We start from the raw sequence: 15,266 nt of genomic DNA, 5'->3' as shown, positions 1-15,266 counted from the left end.
TGTAACTGTGTGTGGTGAGACAGAAGAGGAGCATGACCAGAATTTAAGGAGGTTCTTGAAGGTGGCTGAGGAGTACAACCTGACTCTAAACCACAGCAAGTGTGACTTCAAAGTCAGAACCATTAATTTACTGGGGTATTCAATAACGGACGGAGAGATAAAACCCGACCCAGAACGCTTGCAGCCTCAGTGGAATCTTTCACCTCCGAAGGATGCAGCTTCTCTTCGCAAGACAATGGGGTTACTTGCACATCACTCAAGATGGATACCTAATTTTTCAGAGAAAATCCGCCCTCTCTCACAAGCTAATGGTTTTCCTCTATCTAGTGAAGCATTACAAGCTTTTTGGGAACTTGAAGAAAGACATTGCTAGTGCTGTGGTAATGGCCATAGATTCCTCATCTCCTTTCACGGTGGAAACGGATGCCTCAGATCATGCGATAACAGCTACTCTAACCCAGAATAGTCGCCCTGTGGCTTTCTTCTCCCGCACTCTCACTCGCAGCGAACAAGGACATTCTTCGGTGGAGAAAGAAGCCTATGCCATAGTGGAAGCCTTGAGAAAGTGGACACACTACTTAACTGGACACCATTTCAAGCTCATTACTGACCAGCGCAGTGTAAAGTTTATGTTTGATTCTAAATCAAACAGTAAAATAAAGAATGACGAAATAGTAAGGTGGCGTGTTGAACTCTCATGTTTTCACTATGATATTGTGTACCGTCCAGGAACAGAAAACATACCAGCTGATTCTCTCTCCCGCATCTGTGGTGCCACTACTACTGACAAACTCAGAGAACTTCATGAAATCCTGTCACCCCGGGATATCTCGTATGATACATTTGTCCGAGAACGGAATCTACCTTACTCGGTAGAAGATGTGAAGAAAATTACCACCTATTGTCAAGTGTGTTTGGAGCTCAAACCACGGTTCTTCAAATCCTCTGGACAGCTGATCAAAGCAACTCAGCCATTCGAGAGGCTGAACTTAGACTTCAAAGGCCCACTACCATCTCAATCTAGAAACAATTACATACTCACGGTTGTAGATGAATTTTCAAGGTTCCCCTTTGCTTTCCCTTGTACTGATATGACTACTAGAACTGTTATCAGTTGTTTAGTGCAACTGTTTGCCTTGTTTGGTATGCCAGCATACATCCACTCTGACAGAGGTACATCTTTCATGTCTGAAGAGCTGAAGGATTTTCTGATGAAGAAAGGTGTAGCTACCAGTCGTACAACACCTTATAACCCTAAGGGGAATGGCCAGGCTGAAAAATACAACGGAATTATATGGAAGACTCTAACATTAGCCCTCGAAACAAGAAACCTTGACGTGTCTCAGTGAGAAACTGTTCTCCATTCTATCCGCTCTTTGTTGTGCACTTCCACGAACTCTACTCCTCATGAACGCCTTTTCCTGCACAGTAGGTCTACCACCGGCCAAACGTTTCCTTCTTGGTTCATCCAAGGAGGGCCTGCTCTCCTGAAACGCCATGTAAGACACAGCAAAAACGATCCCTTGGTAGATGAGGTTGAAATTGTAGAGGCGAACCCCGAGTATGCTCATGTGAGGCTTTCAGATGGTAGGATGACTACGGTTTCATTAAGACATCTTGCTCCTATGGCTAATGACAACCGAGAAAGTACAGATGCTAGTCCTCCTGTACCTCAGTCTCAGGTCTCTGAGGAAGTGTCGGATGCAAATGTTCCCCTGGAGATTGCACGTGGAATCTCCCATGTGGACACTACTCCTCAGAACGACACCACTCAGGAATCACATACAGTGCCTCGCCAGACAGCCTCACCTCCTCCACTTCGAAGGTCGGAGAGAGCAAGGCAACCTCCAAAGTACCTTCAGAATTACTCCATGTGAACTTAACTAAGAGGGGGAGAATGTGGTGAAGTAACTAGTCCCTTTATATTAGCGGTCCTTATAAACTGTGTATACTTTTACTATTTACTTTTGGGGTCCCTTCCTTGCATGTCCCGCAGAACAGTTGAGGACTCACCAGCTGAGGGTACGTTGCTTGTGTCTCCTTATACGTGTTGTCTTTTGTTGTCTGTTTGTTCGTTATGTGTTTAGTGTATGTTTCTTGCTTATCATGTCAATCCATAAGGTGTTTATTTATGTTTGTGTTCGTGTCCAACTATGCGTGTGTTTTGTTTGTTGCAGTGTACAACTGCAGTGGAATTGTTTGAACAATAAAACCATAGTTCTCTGTATACTTGCTTTACATCAGTACCCTACACCATCAGAAGCAGAAACGCATGCAGATTTAGGATCTGGGCTTAAAAAGTGATGCGACGAATACCAGCTGAGTACTAAGGAGTTGAAGGGAAATAAGTGCAAGAAAATGTGTACTCCATACTTCACTTAACTCTGATTTTCGTATATGTAATCTTACAATAATGTTACAGTTTTATGCTAGTGATGCAGAATTTTCTCAGGAAGTTGATGGTGGTCTCAGTTTTTCGTAAAAAATGAATGTTGGGGTCAGGAAACAGGGTGGGAGTGAGGCGTGTGAAGTCGTCGGTTTTGGAGCAACTGGGCACACCCATGGCCCCGGGCCGGCTTCACTTGGAGGGCCTTGGCGAGCAGTCTAGTATGTAAGTCTGTGCCACAGAATACTTGTCAGTTTGTCGAGACTTGTTTGTTTGTTTGTTTGAGATGGAGGACGTAAAGCAGAGAGTGATCTCTGTGTATATAATGAACATGATGTTAAAAGAAGAAGCGACTACGTAAATGGTGGACCCACCCAATAAACAGCTATAGGTTCCTTCGAAGAGCATTCAATATTCTGACCTGAAAGCTTATGAAGAGAAGTTTTTCAATTATTTCCGCATTTGAAGAGCTTGTGAGCAAAATGGACCTCTGCCACATTTTTTTTTTTTGGGGGGGGGGGAAGGCGGTGTATGCCGCGCAACCACCCAGGCGGCTGGTAGAGAGATGCCCAATTCTTTCAAGGAGGAGGCCCAACAACGGGGCTGAGGGTGTCGGAAAGAGCCAGCCTTTCCACTCCCATGGCACCGGGCAGGTCTCGAACCCATACGCCCCAGCACCCCGCCGGAGCGCATGGCGGAGAGACTGCCACGGGACTACGGGAGCCCCCTGCCACATGTTGACCACGTCTGCCGCTCGGGGAAAAACCGCCCGTCTGAAGGGCTCCATAGACCAGCGTTGCCAGTCGTACAATAATTATCGTACAAATACGGAAATCTAACCGTTTGTACGATGTACAATAACGCCTGTATGATAATACGATAATCGCGGAATTTGTACAATATTTCAATGGAGATGTAAAATAATTTGATCACCCAATTTAAATATTTTCTCTCTCAGCTTCTGAGCATGTAGTGTGAGGGTGATGCAAATGCTGGTCTGATACACGTACCACGTTCTGCTCCGTCTTCCGAGTTAGCCTCTGTACGTATCTGTCAGTATTTAGCCAGCGCCCTTTGGATACAGAATGAGTGCAAAAGATACCACTCAAAACAAACCTGGGCTGCGTTCAGTGAACAGATTGATTAACAATGAGCAAACGAATCCTAATCGCTTTGTTTCGTAGCAACGTGCCTAAATAGACTTGATAGAGGTTTATTCTGTAATGCCAGGAGGTCTAGGTTAAGTTAAGAACGGAAGGTATAAGGATCACAAGTAATATATTAAGTAAGTGCTCGTCATAAACATTGTCGCCGGAAACCACGGTATCCGTTTGAAAGATCAAAACGCGCGCGCTTTCCTTGGCGGGCATCGGGTGCTTTAAATTAAATTACTACACATCTGGCATCTCAGCCTGGGTGTTGGGCAGCTTGCAACGGCGGGAAGCAGTGACAGGCACCTGTCAATCACTCTGACTGGGGACCGCTTTGTTGCTGGCTTCCCGCACCACCCCCGCAGACTGGCTTGCAGTTACTCTGCTGTTTAGCGGTTTTCCTGGACAACCATGGTGCGCTACCAGATCTTGTCACGGGATGACATCGCAGCCATCTCAGCTCTCCACAAGGCTGGACACTCCACACGGGCTTATCTCTGACCAGACGGGCGTCAGTGTCCGCCAAGTTCAAAGATACGTGAAGCGTATGGGTGAACTCGGCGGCAACAAAATACCCGCCAAGAAGACACCACCAGGAAACACCCGCAAAACTTCCCTGCGAACCCTGAGAGTGGTGCACCGTTAAGTCGAACGCAATCCACGAGTATCGGCCAGGAAAATCAGGGAAGACACCTTGGGATTGCTTGGTAATGTGTCTGTTAGGACATTATCGCGCCGCATCAACGACGACCTCCAGTACCTGAGCTATGCAGCGCGGCCCAAGCCTGTGGTTACTGTAGACCAGCAAGAGAAGAGGCTTGCATTTTGTGACAGCATGAAAGACTGGACCATCGAGCAGTGGCGTGGCATGCTGCGGAGCGACGAATCAAGATTCACAGTGACAGCCAGCAGTCAAGGTCGCGTGTACCGGCGCCCAGGCAGCGACCCGCTGGACCCTCCCTACACTGCTCCTGCCGTCAGATTCCCTGATTCGTTGATGGTGTGGGGATGCTTTTCCTACCACGGGGTGGGGAGCCTCGTGGTGTTACCCAAGAACACCACAATGAATCAGGGGAACTACCTCGAGCTTCTGTGTGACAATCTACCGGGGTCTTTCGAGATGTGTCAGGCCTCCACCTTCATGCAGGACGGTGCACCGTGCCATACTGGTAAGTCAGTGAAGCAGTGGCTCAGGGACTGCTGTGTGCCGTTCTTCGAAGACTGGCCTGCTAATTCCTCGGATTTGAACCCAATTGAAAATTTGTGGGCGATAGTAAAACGGGAGTTACGCAGCCAAGACTGTTCAACCGTGGCCAAACTCCAAGCTGCACTTCACCACCTTTGGAACACACTCGCTCCCCAGCATCTCATGGTGCTTGCAGACAGCCTTCCGGCCCGTTTGGAAGAGTGCAGGAGACGTCAAGGGAAGCCAACAAAGTATTAGTTGTAAATTCAATAAATTTATTTGGATGCAGTACATGTTTATATTACCTGGCGCAGCGTGGGAGAGGGGTGCGACAATGTTTATGGCGAGTATGTCCCCCACCTTAGTCCGTTAGACTTCCGCATTCCGTTACATTTTTTTTTTCTTGCAATGAATAGTGTTGTGCTGGAAGCTTCCCCCCAGCGCCCATGGGCCTCTAGAAGGCTCCGGGAGCAGCGAGCAGGGGGGCGGGGAGCAAGGCGAGCCGTCCGCTCCCCGCGGGGCGCGGCCAGACGCCAGGCGGGAAGTGTTGCCAACTCGCATATATTTTTGCTACATGTTCTTGTATGATCTAAAATATACTGTAACATTCTAGAGTCTAGACTGTACTGTTCTGGATATATATAGGAGAAGAGAGCGAGAGAGTCCCAGTCCCAGTCATAGTAAGCTAGTGGTAAGTGAAGAGTCAGAATGAAGTGTACTACTAAGGAAGAATATTAAACTACAGAAGCTGTGCAAAGTGTTTACATAACTCCCTCCCACGGAGTCTCCTGACGGCGACACGGAACCCAAGTAACACGTCCGGCATAACAATATGTTTATTCAACTGTGAGTGTTTACTCCACTATGAATATTGTTACGCCAGGGGGTATGTTTTGATGTGTTATTTGTGTTATCTGTGTATTTGTGTGGGGGGGGTGCTAGTTCGGGGCGCGGAGGGCTGTTGTGGCCGGCGGCGTGGGGTGCATTGCGGCAGCCCGGCCGAGGAGCGGCGGGCGGAGCCGGAGCCGCGGGGCAGAGGAGAGAGAGTTGAGCTGCGGTAGACGAGTGACGTGCTGCCCGCGATTGTGTGCCCTGCCCGTAGTAGCGTGCCCGGGGCTGTGTCTGCCCCCCTCTGTGTACTGGGAGTTACTGTGCCTTGTGAACCAGTGCTTGTACGGTGTTTGAGCTGTCCAGTAAAGAAGAAAACCTGCATTTTGAGCCTCTTTGCCCTGCCTTGCTTGCCTCGTGGAGTGTTGGCTGCCCTGGGGAGTGACGGTGTGGTGTGCCTCACTGTTCTGGGTGTTCACGACCTGTGTGTGGTGGTCTGGGGTTGAGGTGCCACCACCTGCTCGTGCTGTGGAGTGTGTTGCGCGGGCCGGGTGGTGGTGGCGTAAAGCCCCAAATACACTGCCGAATTTTGGCCACGAACTTGACGCCGAATCAGTTCGTGAAAAAATTCGGCGACCGGTTCGCCGACATGACCAAGATTCTTACAGTTCGTGACCATTCGGCGACATGTCGGCGAATGCTCAAGACAATTCGGGGACAGTTCGGAGACATGTCGCCGACTATTCGGCGTCCGTGTCGCCGAGCTCAAAATCTGAAATTTTAACGTTTTTTTTTGTCGCGGAATAACTGGCGACAAGTCTCCGAATTGTCTTCGCATGTCCCCGAAGTGTCGGCGACATGTCGGGGATAATTCCCCGACAGTGCCAAGATTTCTGACAGCTGATCATCTGATGTGCATGTGGCATATAAAAGCACGGGAATCCGCGCTTACCTCATGGACTACTACAACACCCGGGGAGCAGTGCCCTGGCTGGACAGAATTGTGGGCGAGTAAATACCATGTGTGGTAATATGTATGATAGTATGTGTAATAAAATGTATAAATGTGACTTGTTTTTGTTTTGCTCTCCTACAAATATTTTAGAATAAATGAATGTTTACGTAATATCAGTAAACAAACCAGTAACTGAAAGAAAGAAATCTAAATAACTGAAAATGAAACAAAGGTTAAATAATGGCAGAATAATGATATTAAGAAATAAATAAAGTAATAAATAGTAAATTAGTTATGAAATAAATGAAAATGTTAGTTCCATACCTATTTTATATATTCATAATTTATATTCATATTTTTCAAATTTTCTTGTTTACTATTTATTATTATAGTAATATTTTATTCCGTATATATATATATATATATATATATATATATATATATATATATATATATATATATATATATATATATATATATATATTTTTTTTTTTTTTTTTTTTTTTTTTTATTGCACCGGTAGGCTTCTCCCGGTGGATCCTGATGATCGGTTCAAGGCTTCTTCCCGGTGGGTCCTGATGGTCGGCCCAGCCCGTTCTGGCGCAGGCAAGTGTTTATAGTGGCGCCATCTTGCATTGGCTCATGCTGCCCTCCCGGAGCTCATCTTTAATCCTAGAATCTAGAGTCCGAGTTGATAGGTGGTCTTCTGGACAGCATGTGGGTAGTTTTAAGCCACTCGGCGGCGGCTGAAAAATCCCAGCTTGGTGTCACGGGTCGGGGATTGAACTCGCGTCCTCCTGAACGCGGGGCCGTCTTGCTATCCATTCAGCCACCGCCTACCCATTTTATATATATATATATATATATATATATATATATATATATATATATATATATATATATATATATATACACAGATAGGTAGATACAGATATAGATAGATAGATAGAAATATAATACATAAATAAATAGATAGACAGACCCCCGTGTACACCTCCCACCGCGACCCGTTTGCCGTGTCGTGATTCCGTGTGGCCATTCGGCGACATGTCGGAGTCATGTCCCCGAATAGTCGGCGACATGTCGGCGACAAATTTGCCAATAAAATTTAAATTTCAACGGTCAAAATACGGCGACAATTCGTCGAACACCGCGAATCGGACGCCGAATTGTTTGCGACATGTCGACGACATTTCGGCGACAATTCGGCGTCCATTTTGCATTCGTGCACATTCGGCGAACGGCCGCGAATTTTTCATGCAACATGAAACCTTCGTGGCGGTCGTGACCAACTGTCAAAAGTCGTGTGGTGGACGCAGACATGTCCCCGAACGGCCAAGAACAGGCAAGAAAGATGCCGAACTTGTTCGCGACACAGGATGACTTGCATATTCGTGCACATTCGTGAGCCAAAATTCGGCAGTGTATTTGGGGCTTAACAGTAGTGTCTTAGCAGTGCGATTAGTGAACAGTGAACAGTGAGTTGCGCCGTGCCGTCATGGCGTCCCGGGAGGAGGGTAAGGCCGAGGCCGGCGCGGGCGAGTTTACACCGAGCGAGATGGACTTGATCATTGCCATGCTGGCCGGTATGGAAAAGAGGGCAGACGAGAGGGCACGCGAGTAGGCTCGGAGGGCAGACGAGAGGGCACGCGAGCAGGCTAAAAGGGCACGCGAGCAGGCTTGGAGGCAAGACGAGAGGGCACGCGAGCGGGCCCGCCATCTTGACGAGGTTTGGCAGAGCAGTCTCTCGTCTCTGAAAGTGGAAATGCAGCCGTGCACGGACAGGGCCTACGACAGCCTGAGGAGCGAACGGCTGGAGGAGGTGCAGCAGACCCTGGAAGGCGAGGTTCAGGACCTGAGGGAGGAGGTGGAGGCGGAGAGGCAGCAGCGAGAGGTGGCAGGGCCGCACGCGGAGGAACGGGGCACAGTTCTGGTGGGAAGCGCTGAGGCGGCGGTCCAGCTGGGGCCTATCTGGGGCCCCTGGGAAGGACCCGTGGAGCCTGGTAGCGTCGTGGCGGAGCCAGTAGCTGCCGCAGGGGGTTGGGGAGCCAACGGAGCCGCTCCCATAGGTCCAGCCAGTGCTGGAGACGGACCCATTCACCCCACCTCGTGGCCTCCCTCACCCCCTCCCTCCCCTCCATGCCGGCCGGCTCGCAGGTCACGTAGTCCACTCTCTCTCCAATGCAGCCCCTCAGCTTCCCGCCGTTCGGAGTGGCGGCGACGAGAGGTGGCAACGTGGTGCGCGGAGGAACGAGGAGCGTCACGTGTGCTGGTGGCGGGCTGGCTGGGCTCCATGTGGGCCTGGTGACGTCGTGGCGGAGCCGGTGGAGGCTGCAGGAGGCTGAGGAGCCGTTGGAGCCGCTCCCTTGGGTCCAGCTGGTGCTGGGGTCGGACCCATTCACCCCGCCTCATTGCCTCTCTCTCCGCCATGCTGGCCGGCTTGCAGCCCACGTGGTCCGCCCTCTCCCCGCTGCGGCCCCTCAGCCTCCCGGCGCTCAGGGAGGCTTAAGCCAGCGGAGCACGACGGGAGGCCCATGGGAGGCCCAGGTTAAGATGCCAGCTGCTGCCCAGGGCTGGGGCGAGGATGAGAAGGCGCTGCAGCTGAGAAAGCGCTACTTGACTCAGTGGACGGGCCCGGCCGCTTGGCGGGGAGCGCCGAAAGGACCTTGGGGCGGCCTGACATGTTGGCCGCCACACGACTCCAGGAAGCGCCACAGAGGCTGTGTGGCGTCACGGGGCACTGCGTGCAGTCTGAAGGCCCAGTGGAGGCTCGTATCGGCGGGGGCAGCGCTGGGGAGCGCCGGCCGATGGACGTCGCCGATCGAGACGAGCCGTGCGTGCTGGGCCTCGACTACCTGACGCAGGGCGAGGATGGTGCCGACCGTGGACGGGAGCTGGAGAGGCTGCGCGGACAGGCGCCTTTGCTACAAGAGGTCGGCTGTGCAGAGGCAGTCGCGGCGAAGCGACTCCACCTTGCCCCGGGGACGGAGGCCAGGGTCGTGTGTTGCCGGTCGGGCGCGGTTCCAGCGGAAGGCGCGGTGGAGTCCACGGAGGGCCTGCAGCTGGCTGATGGTGTGGCAGCCGGACAGTCTCGAAGGAGCGGGGGTTGGAGTCAGTCACGGTGCTGGTGGCTTACTCCTCTGACGAGGCTCGGGAAGTACCCGCTGGTGCCAAGCTGAGCACCTGTGAGGAGGAACGACATGAGGAGCTGTCGGGGAGCGCGGAGCCGGCCGCTGTGGGCCCGCTGCCCGACCTCCTGGAGGACTTGGCGCACCGGAGCGCCGCTCACCTGTCGGAGGCGCAGACGAAGGTGTGCCACACCCTGGCTGGGTGCGCGGACGAGTTCAGCGGGGGTGGTTTGGACCTGCTGGGCCGCACGTTGTTGGTGAAGCACAACATCAACACAGGAGATAGTGCGCCCACCAAGAGCCCGCCCCGACGAATCGCACCAGTCAGGCGGGAGGAACTGCAGAGCGCCGTCAACAAGTGAGCGGCGCAGGGGGTGATTGAGCGGAGAGACAGTCCGTGGCCCTCAGCGGTAGTCCCGGATATGAAGAAGGACGGCACGCAGCGCTTCTGTGCGGCTGCCGGGCGCTGAGGGACGAGACTGGCGAGGACTCTCACCCCCTGCCGTGGACCGACGACGCGCTGACGAGGGCCTTGGAGTTCGGGGCATTGAGGACGACCAGCGCCCTAGAGGCGGCCGCCCCGCCCTGCCATGACCTCCGGGGCCGGATGGCGAAGGTGAAGATGAAGGCGAGCCCGGAGGGTCTCCGTGGCTCGTGCGGGGGCTGTGGCAAGAGGGGGCACAGGCGCAGTCGGTGCCTGGGGGAGCGAAGGACGCGTTCCCTTGACCGGCCGAGCCCCGACGCCCACCAGCCTCGCTGCAAGGACTGTGGCCAGTCTGGCCACCGCTCGAGCGCCTGCCCCAGGCCCAGGGACGCGGCGCGGGCGGGAAGCGCGAACGGGCTGGAGAAGGGAGCCGACTTCCAGCCGTCTCCCGCCCTCGGGCCCTGCCTTGAGTAAGCTGCCGCCGCCCGACCAGCGTGTTGACAGTGGGAGGATCAGCGGTTGTAGCCACGACGCGTAACAGTGGACACCGGGGGCTGAGGAGTGCTCGGCTCGGCCTGACCCGGGGTAGTGTGTGCTGCTGGAGGGGCCAGTGGAGGCTCGTATCGGCGTGGGCAGCGCTGTGGAGCGCCGGCCGGTGGAAGTCGCTGATCGAGACGAGCCGTTCTTGCTGGGCCTCGACTACCTGACGTAGGCCAGTAAGGCTCGTGGTGGCCTCGGACGGGAGCTGGAGAGGGTGACCGGAGAGGTGCCCTTTGCTCCCAGGAGGTTTTCGAGCATGGCTGCGTGGGGAGGTAGTCGCGGCCGGGCGAGAGCACCTTGCCCCGAGGGTGGAGGCCAGGAGCCGGTGTCGACTGTCCCGAGCGTTACGTGGTGCGGATGGCGTTGAAGAGCCCACTGAGGACTGGCGGCTGGTCGACGGCGTGGCTGACAGGCGGAGCCCCGTTGGGGCGCGAGAAGAGACTGTGGAGGACGTGGTGGAGGACTGATTTATGTTTGTGTTCCATGTATTTTTGTGTATTTCATGTATTTGTGTTGAATGTTGGGGCAGTCGGGTCGATTGCTTCTGTAGGGGGGGATAGTGTTACGCCAGGGGGTATGTTTTGATGTGTTATTTGTGTTATCTGTGTATTTGTGTGTGTGGGGGGGGGGGGGGGGGCTAGTTGGGGGCGCGGAGGGCTGTTGTGGCCGGCGGCGTGGGGTGCATTGCGGCAGCCCGGCCGAGGAGCGGCGGGCGGAGCCGCGGGGCAGAGGAGAGAGAGTTGAGCTGCGGTAGACGAGAGACGTGCTGCCCGCGATTGTGTGCCCTGCCCGTAGTAGCGTGCCCGGGGCTGCCCTGTCTTGCTTGCCTCGTGGAGTGTTGGCTGCTCCGGGGAGTGACGGTGTGGTGTGCCTCGCTGTTCTGGGTGTTCACGACCTGCGTGTGGTGGTCTGGGGTTGAGGTGCCACCGCCTGCTCGTGCTGTGGAGTGTGTTCTGCGGGCCGGTGGTGGCGTAACAATATGTTTATTTCACCGAGTGTATATTTCACTTTGAATATGTTTATTTCACTGCGATCACAATTGTGGCACTTTGCCCCAATTTAAGACAGTTAGCTATTATATAGTCTCTCGACTCTAATAGCCTTTTCCATTTAGCGTAACCCGTTTCTGGGTCATGATCTGTAGAGTCCCTTGATAGATAGAGTCCCGACAGCCTAAGATTTGGACGCCATTATTGGCCCTGTCTTCGCCGCGAGACCGTGTGCTAGTGTTTGAAAAGCGCGGCGAAAACACAGGGCCAATAATGGCGTCCAAATCTTAGGTTGTCGGGACTCTATGAGGGACTCTACAGATCACGACCCAGAAACGGGTTACGCTAAATGGAAAATGCTATAACTTGAGCCGTGTGGCTTGGCCCGGGGAGACCTCGCTGCTGCCACATCACTCCATCACTCTCCTCAGAGGGGCTTGCTCTCTCTTATTTACGTTATATATAATCTCTTTTGCTTGGCTGTGCAGGACGTAAGAGTGAGACCTACGTAAATTTTTCATGGCGGTGGAAAGGTGAATGGTGCGGCTTGGCGCCTGTTACCAAGGTCCCTCAGGCAGCAACGTTGCATGAGCCACGTTGCCAAGTGAAATGGAAGGTTTACTGTCAGAGTCGTTGTCTTTCCCTCAAATCCCAAGCCATTCATAACACCATGCAGTCGTATTATGAATATGCATATATTCCATAAATAGACAACGTACAGACTAACAGTGAGACAGATCGCCATGCGCAGGTCATCGCTAGATGTGTAACCAATGGGGGTTTCCCCGGGCCAAGCCAAAAGGCTGAAGTTAGAGTCGATAGACTAAAGCTTACTGTAGTCTGTCTCAATTAAATTTTGATCAGTCTATTTGATCTTGTTTCAGTGCCATTCAAAATCTGTCACAAAAAGATTGTTGATTATATTATTCAGCCTTTTTATGAAAGGATGTACAATAATACAGATGCAAATACGATCATTTTGACTGGTTTAAAACGATATTTTGGGCAAGTTCACCTGGCAACGCTGCCATAGACTTCTGGCGCCGCGCGGGTTGGCAGTCCACGCGGCCAGCGTGTGAAGAGCCCCATTGAACTCCATTGATTTCTAAACCGCGCCCGAAAATCGCGCGGGAGAAAACCGTTCGTGTGAAGGGGGCCTTAATGTGGCACTATTTTGCTTGGCTCATGCTGTTCCCCGGAGGCCATTCTTGATCGTCTTTAGAGTTAATCTAGTGTGTGGGTTGATAGGCAGTCCTCAGGACAGAACGTGGGTATAGTCTTAGGTATGGATTATATACTATAAGGATAGCTCAATAAGCATTTGTTTTACATACAATGCACCGCGGATGACGTCACACATGTACACAAATGATGCTGGGCGAGAAACTGGTTCACTTCACTGTGTTCTCACCGCAGCGTGCTCAGTAAAAATGGTGATTTGTGCTGTATATGGGTGTTACAGTGGCTCAACCTATATAATAAGGATAGCTTACTAAGCATTTTTTACCCACAATGCACCGCGTATGTAATCTAGTTCACTCTTTCCATCTAAAGTGTATTGGGTGGCCATTACTTATTGATCTTGTCACTCATTCATAGTCAGATTTTTTTTTTTTTTTTTTTTTTTTTTTTTTGCTGGGGATATGTGGTTGAGTTGGGCAGCTGTTGAGTTGGCCAGTGTTGTGCAGTGGTGGAGATATTTGAGAAATGTTATATGGGGGTTGCTGGGAAATGTTGCTGTCTGCCATGTATCGGTGCTTGCGTTTTCTCAAGTTTCGTTAACGTACGTTTTCTGCAACTTTGTAGGGGTAACTAATCCTGTCATCAAAATAGCTAACATAGATATATATTAATTGAAGTATAACTGTTGGATCTGGAAAATTATATTAAATGGTTAATATAGATAATGTATAAAGGGATCAATGTATATGTAAGAATACACAAAGACTATACCAACTTCTATATTATCTATAACGATCATATTGATGACAGGATTGGTTACCCCTGTAAAGTTGAAGAGGGTGGGTGTTGGTGAAATGGACCGTATTGGCTATACAGGCAGCGCCACATGTGGCAACTCAACTCCAAGCTGTCCTTTCCATAGAGTTCAAGTTATAGACTAGAGTGCGTCTGAGGCTGTCTCAGGGATATACGGCCATGATGTCGCCGTCGCCCCAAGCCGATGATTGCACACACTTTACTCCTACCCGATTTCAATTTTTCTCCATGTCAAATAGTAGAGTCAGGAAATCGGGTAGGAGTAAAGTGTGTGCAGTCGTGGGCTTGGAGCGGTGGCAGCACCAAGGCCTTGTATCCTGGAGGCAGCCTCGGACGCACTCTAATACATAACTTGAGTTCTATGGAAAGTACTGCTTTGACAGTTCACGGAGTGGCCACGTGTGGCGCTGCCTGTATAGCCAGTACGGTCCATTCTGTTGCTGTGTACTGTTTGCCAACTCAACAGCTGCCTAATTTGATTGCATATTCTTAGCAATCATAAAAGCGCAAAATCTGACCATGAATATGAATAAATAAGGGTTTTCTAGTACATTTTATACCGTGAGAGCAGGGCGAGTGAACCAGATGACATACCGGTCATGACGTTTCAGTGAGCTATCCATATAGTATATAATCCTTGGTCTTAGGCCATTCTGTGAAGACCGAAAATTGTTGGCTTGTGGGCAGGACTCAAACCCAGGCCGTCCAGGCCTCCGCACCCACACACTGACCAGTCAGCCACCACCACCCTACTGTTGAGTTTTCCCTAGCTAAGAGGTGTCAGTTTCATATTACTAACTCAAAACAAATAACAGCAGCTTCTTAACCACTGTATGCCTTCAGTAAACTTCTTATACTCCACTATTTTGTTGGCCTGTCTGTGCCTTACTACTACTATAGTCTATTCCACCTCAGGCCACACCAAATCAGGCAAGAAACCTTTCCCTACAGACAATGTAGGAGGAGCACAGCTGCTTTGTTGCTGGTGATTGGTTACAGCTAACCTGATGAGTGTTGGGCAAAACCTATTTGAGAGCAAGCACTGAAGAGCTTCCATTTTTTTTTTTTTTTTTTTTTTTTTTTTTCATGTCACCTGATATGTCCCACATGCTGTCCTGAAGACCACCTATCACCCCGAACTCTAGATTCACTCTACAGAGAAGATAAAAAATGAAATCCAGAAGGCAGCATGAGCCAAGCAAGAGACGCCACTATAAAACACTTGCCTGCGCCACAACAGGCTGGGGCTGACCACCAGGCCCAACCAAGAAAGCCTACCAGTGCCATAGGCAGAATGTAAATAAAAACCACTAAAATAAGAGCCATTAAACTATTGAAAGCGGTTAATGGGAAGCTCACTGGGAACCGGGTCTGGCTGAGTGAAACTGTTGCAATTGATGTCCAGGAAAGGAGATCTTGTAGCGTGGCTTGTAGTGAGAGATTTCTTCATCTTGTGGGTTTTTATGTCCTTGATGTGGCACTCTGGGCCTATTCATATCCCTTGTTGCAGAGGCAGCTAAGAGGCAAAAAAGGAAAAAATGTCATACTGAATGTGTTTCTTAACTGAGCATGTCATCATAGCCTTTCTGGGGTTGAGTTTGACATGTCTTATGTAGATATGAAGGACACTTCTTAGCCTCTACCCTGCATACTGTTGCTCTAGATTTCATTTTTTCTATGA

This window comes from Eriocheir sinensis, chromosome 11, assembly GCF_024679095.1.
Source record: "Eriocheir sinensis breed Jianghai 21 chromosome 11, ASM2467909v1, whole genome shotgun sequence".
NCBI classification, from domain to species: domain Eukaryota; kingdom Metazoa; phylum Arthropoda; class Malacostraca; order Decapoda; family Varunidae; genus Eriocheir; species Eriocheir sinensis.
This window is presented reverse-complemented; position numbering follows the sequence as displayed.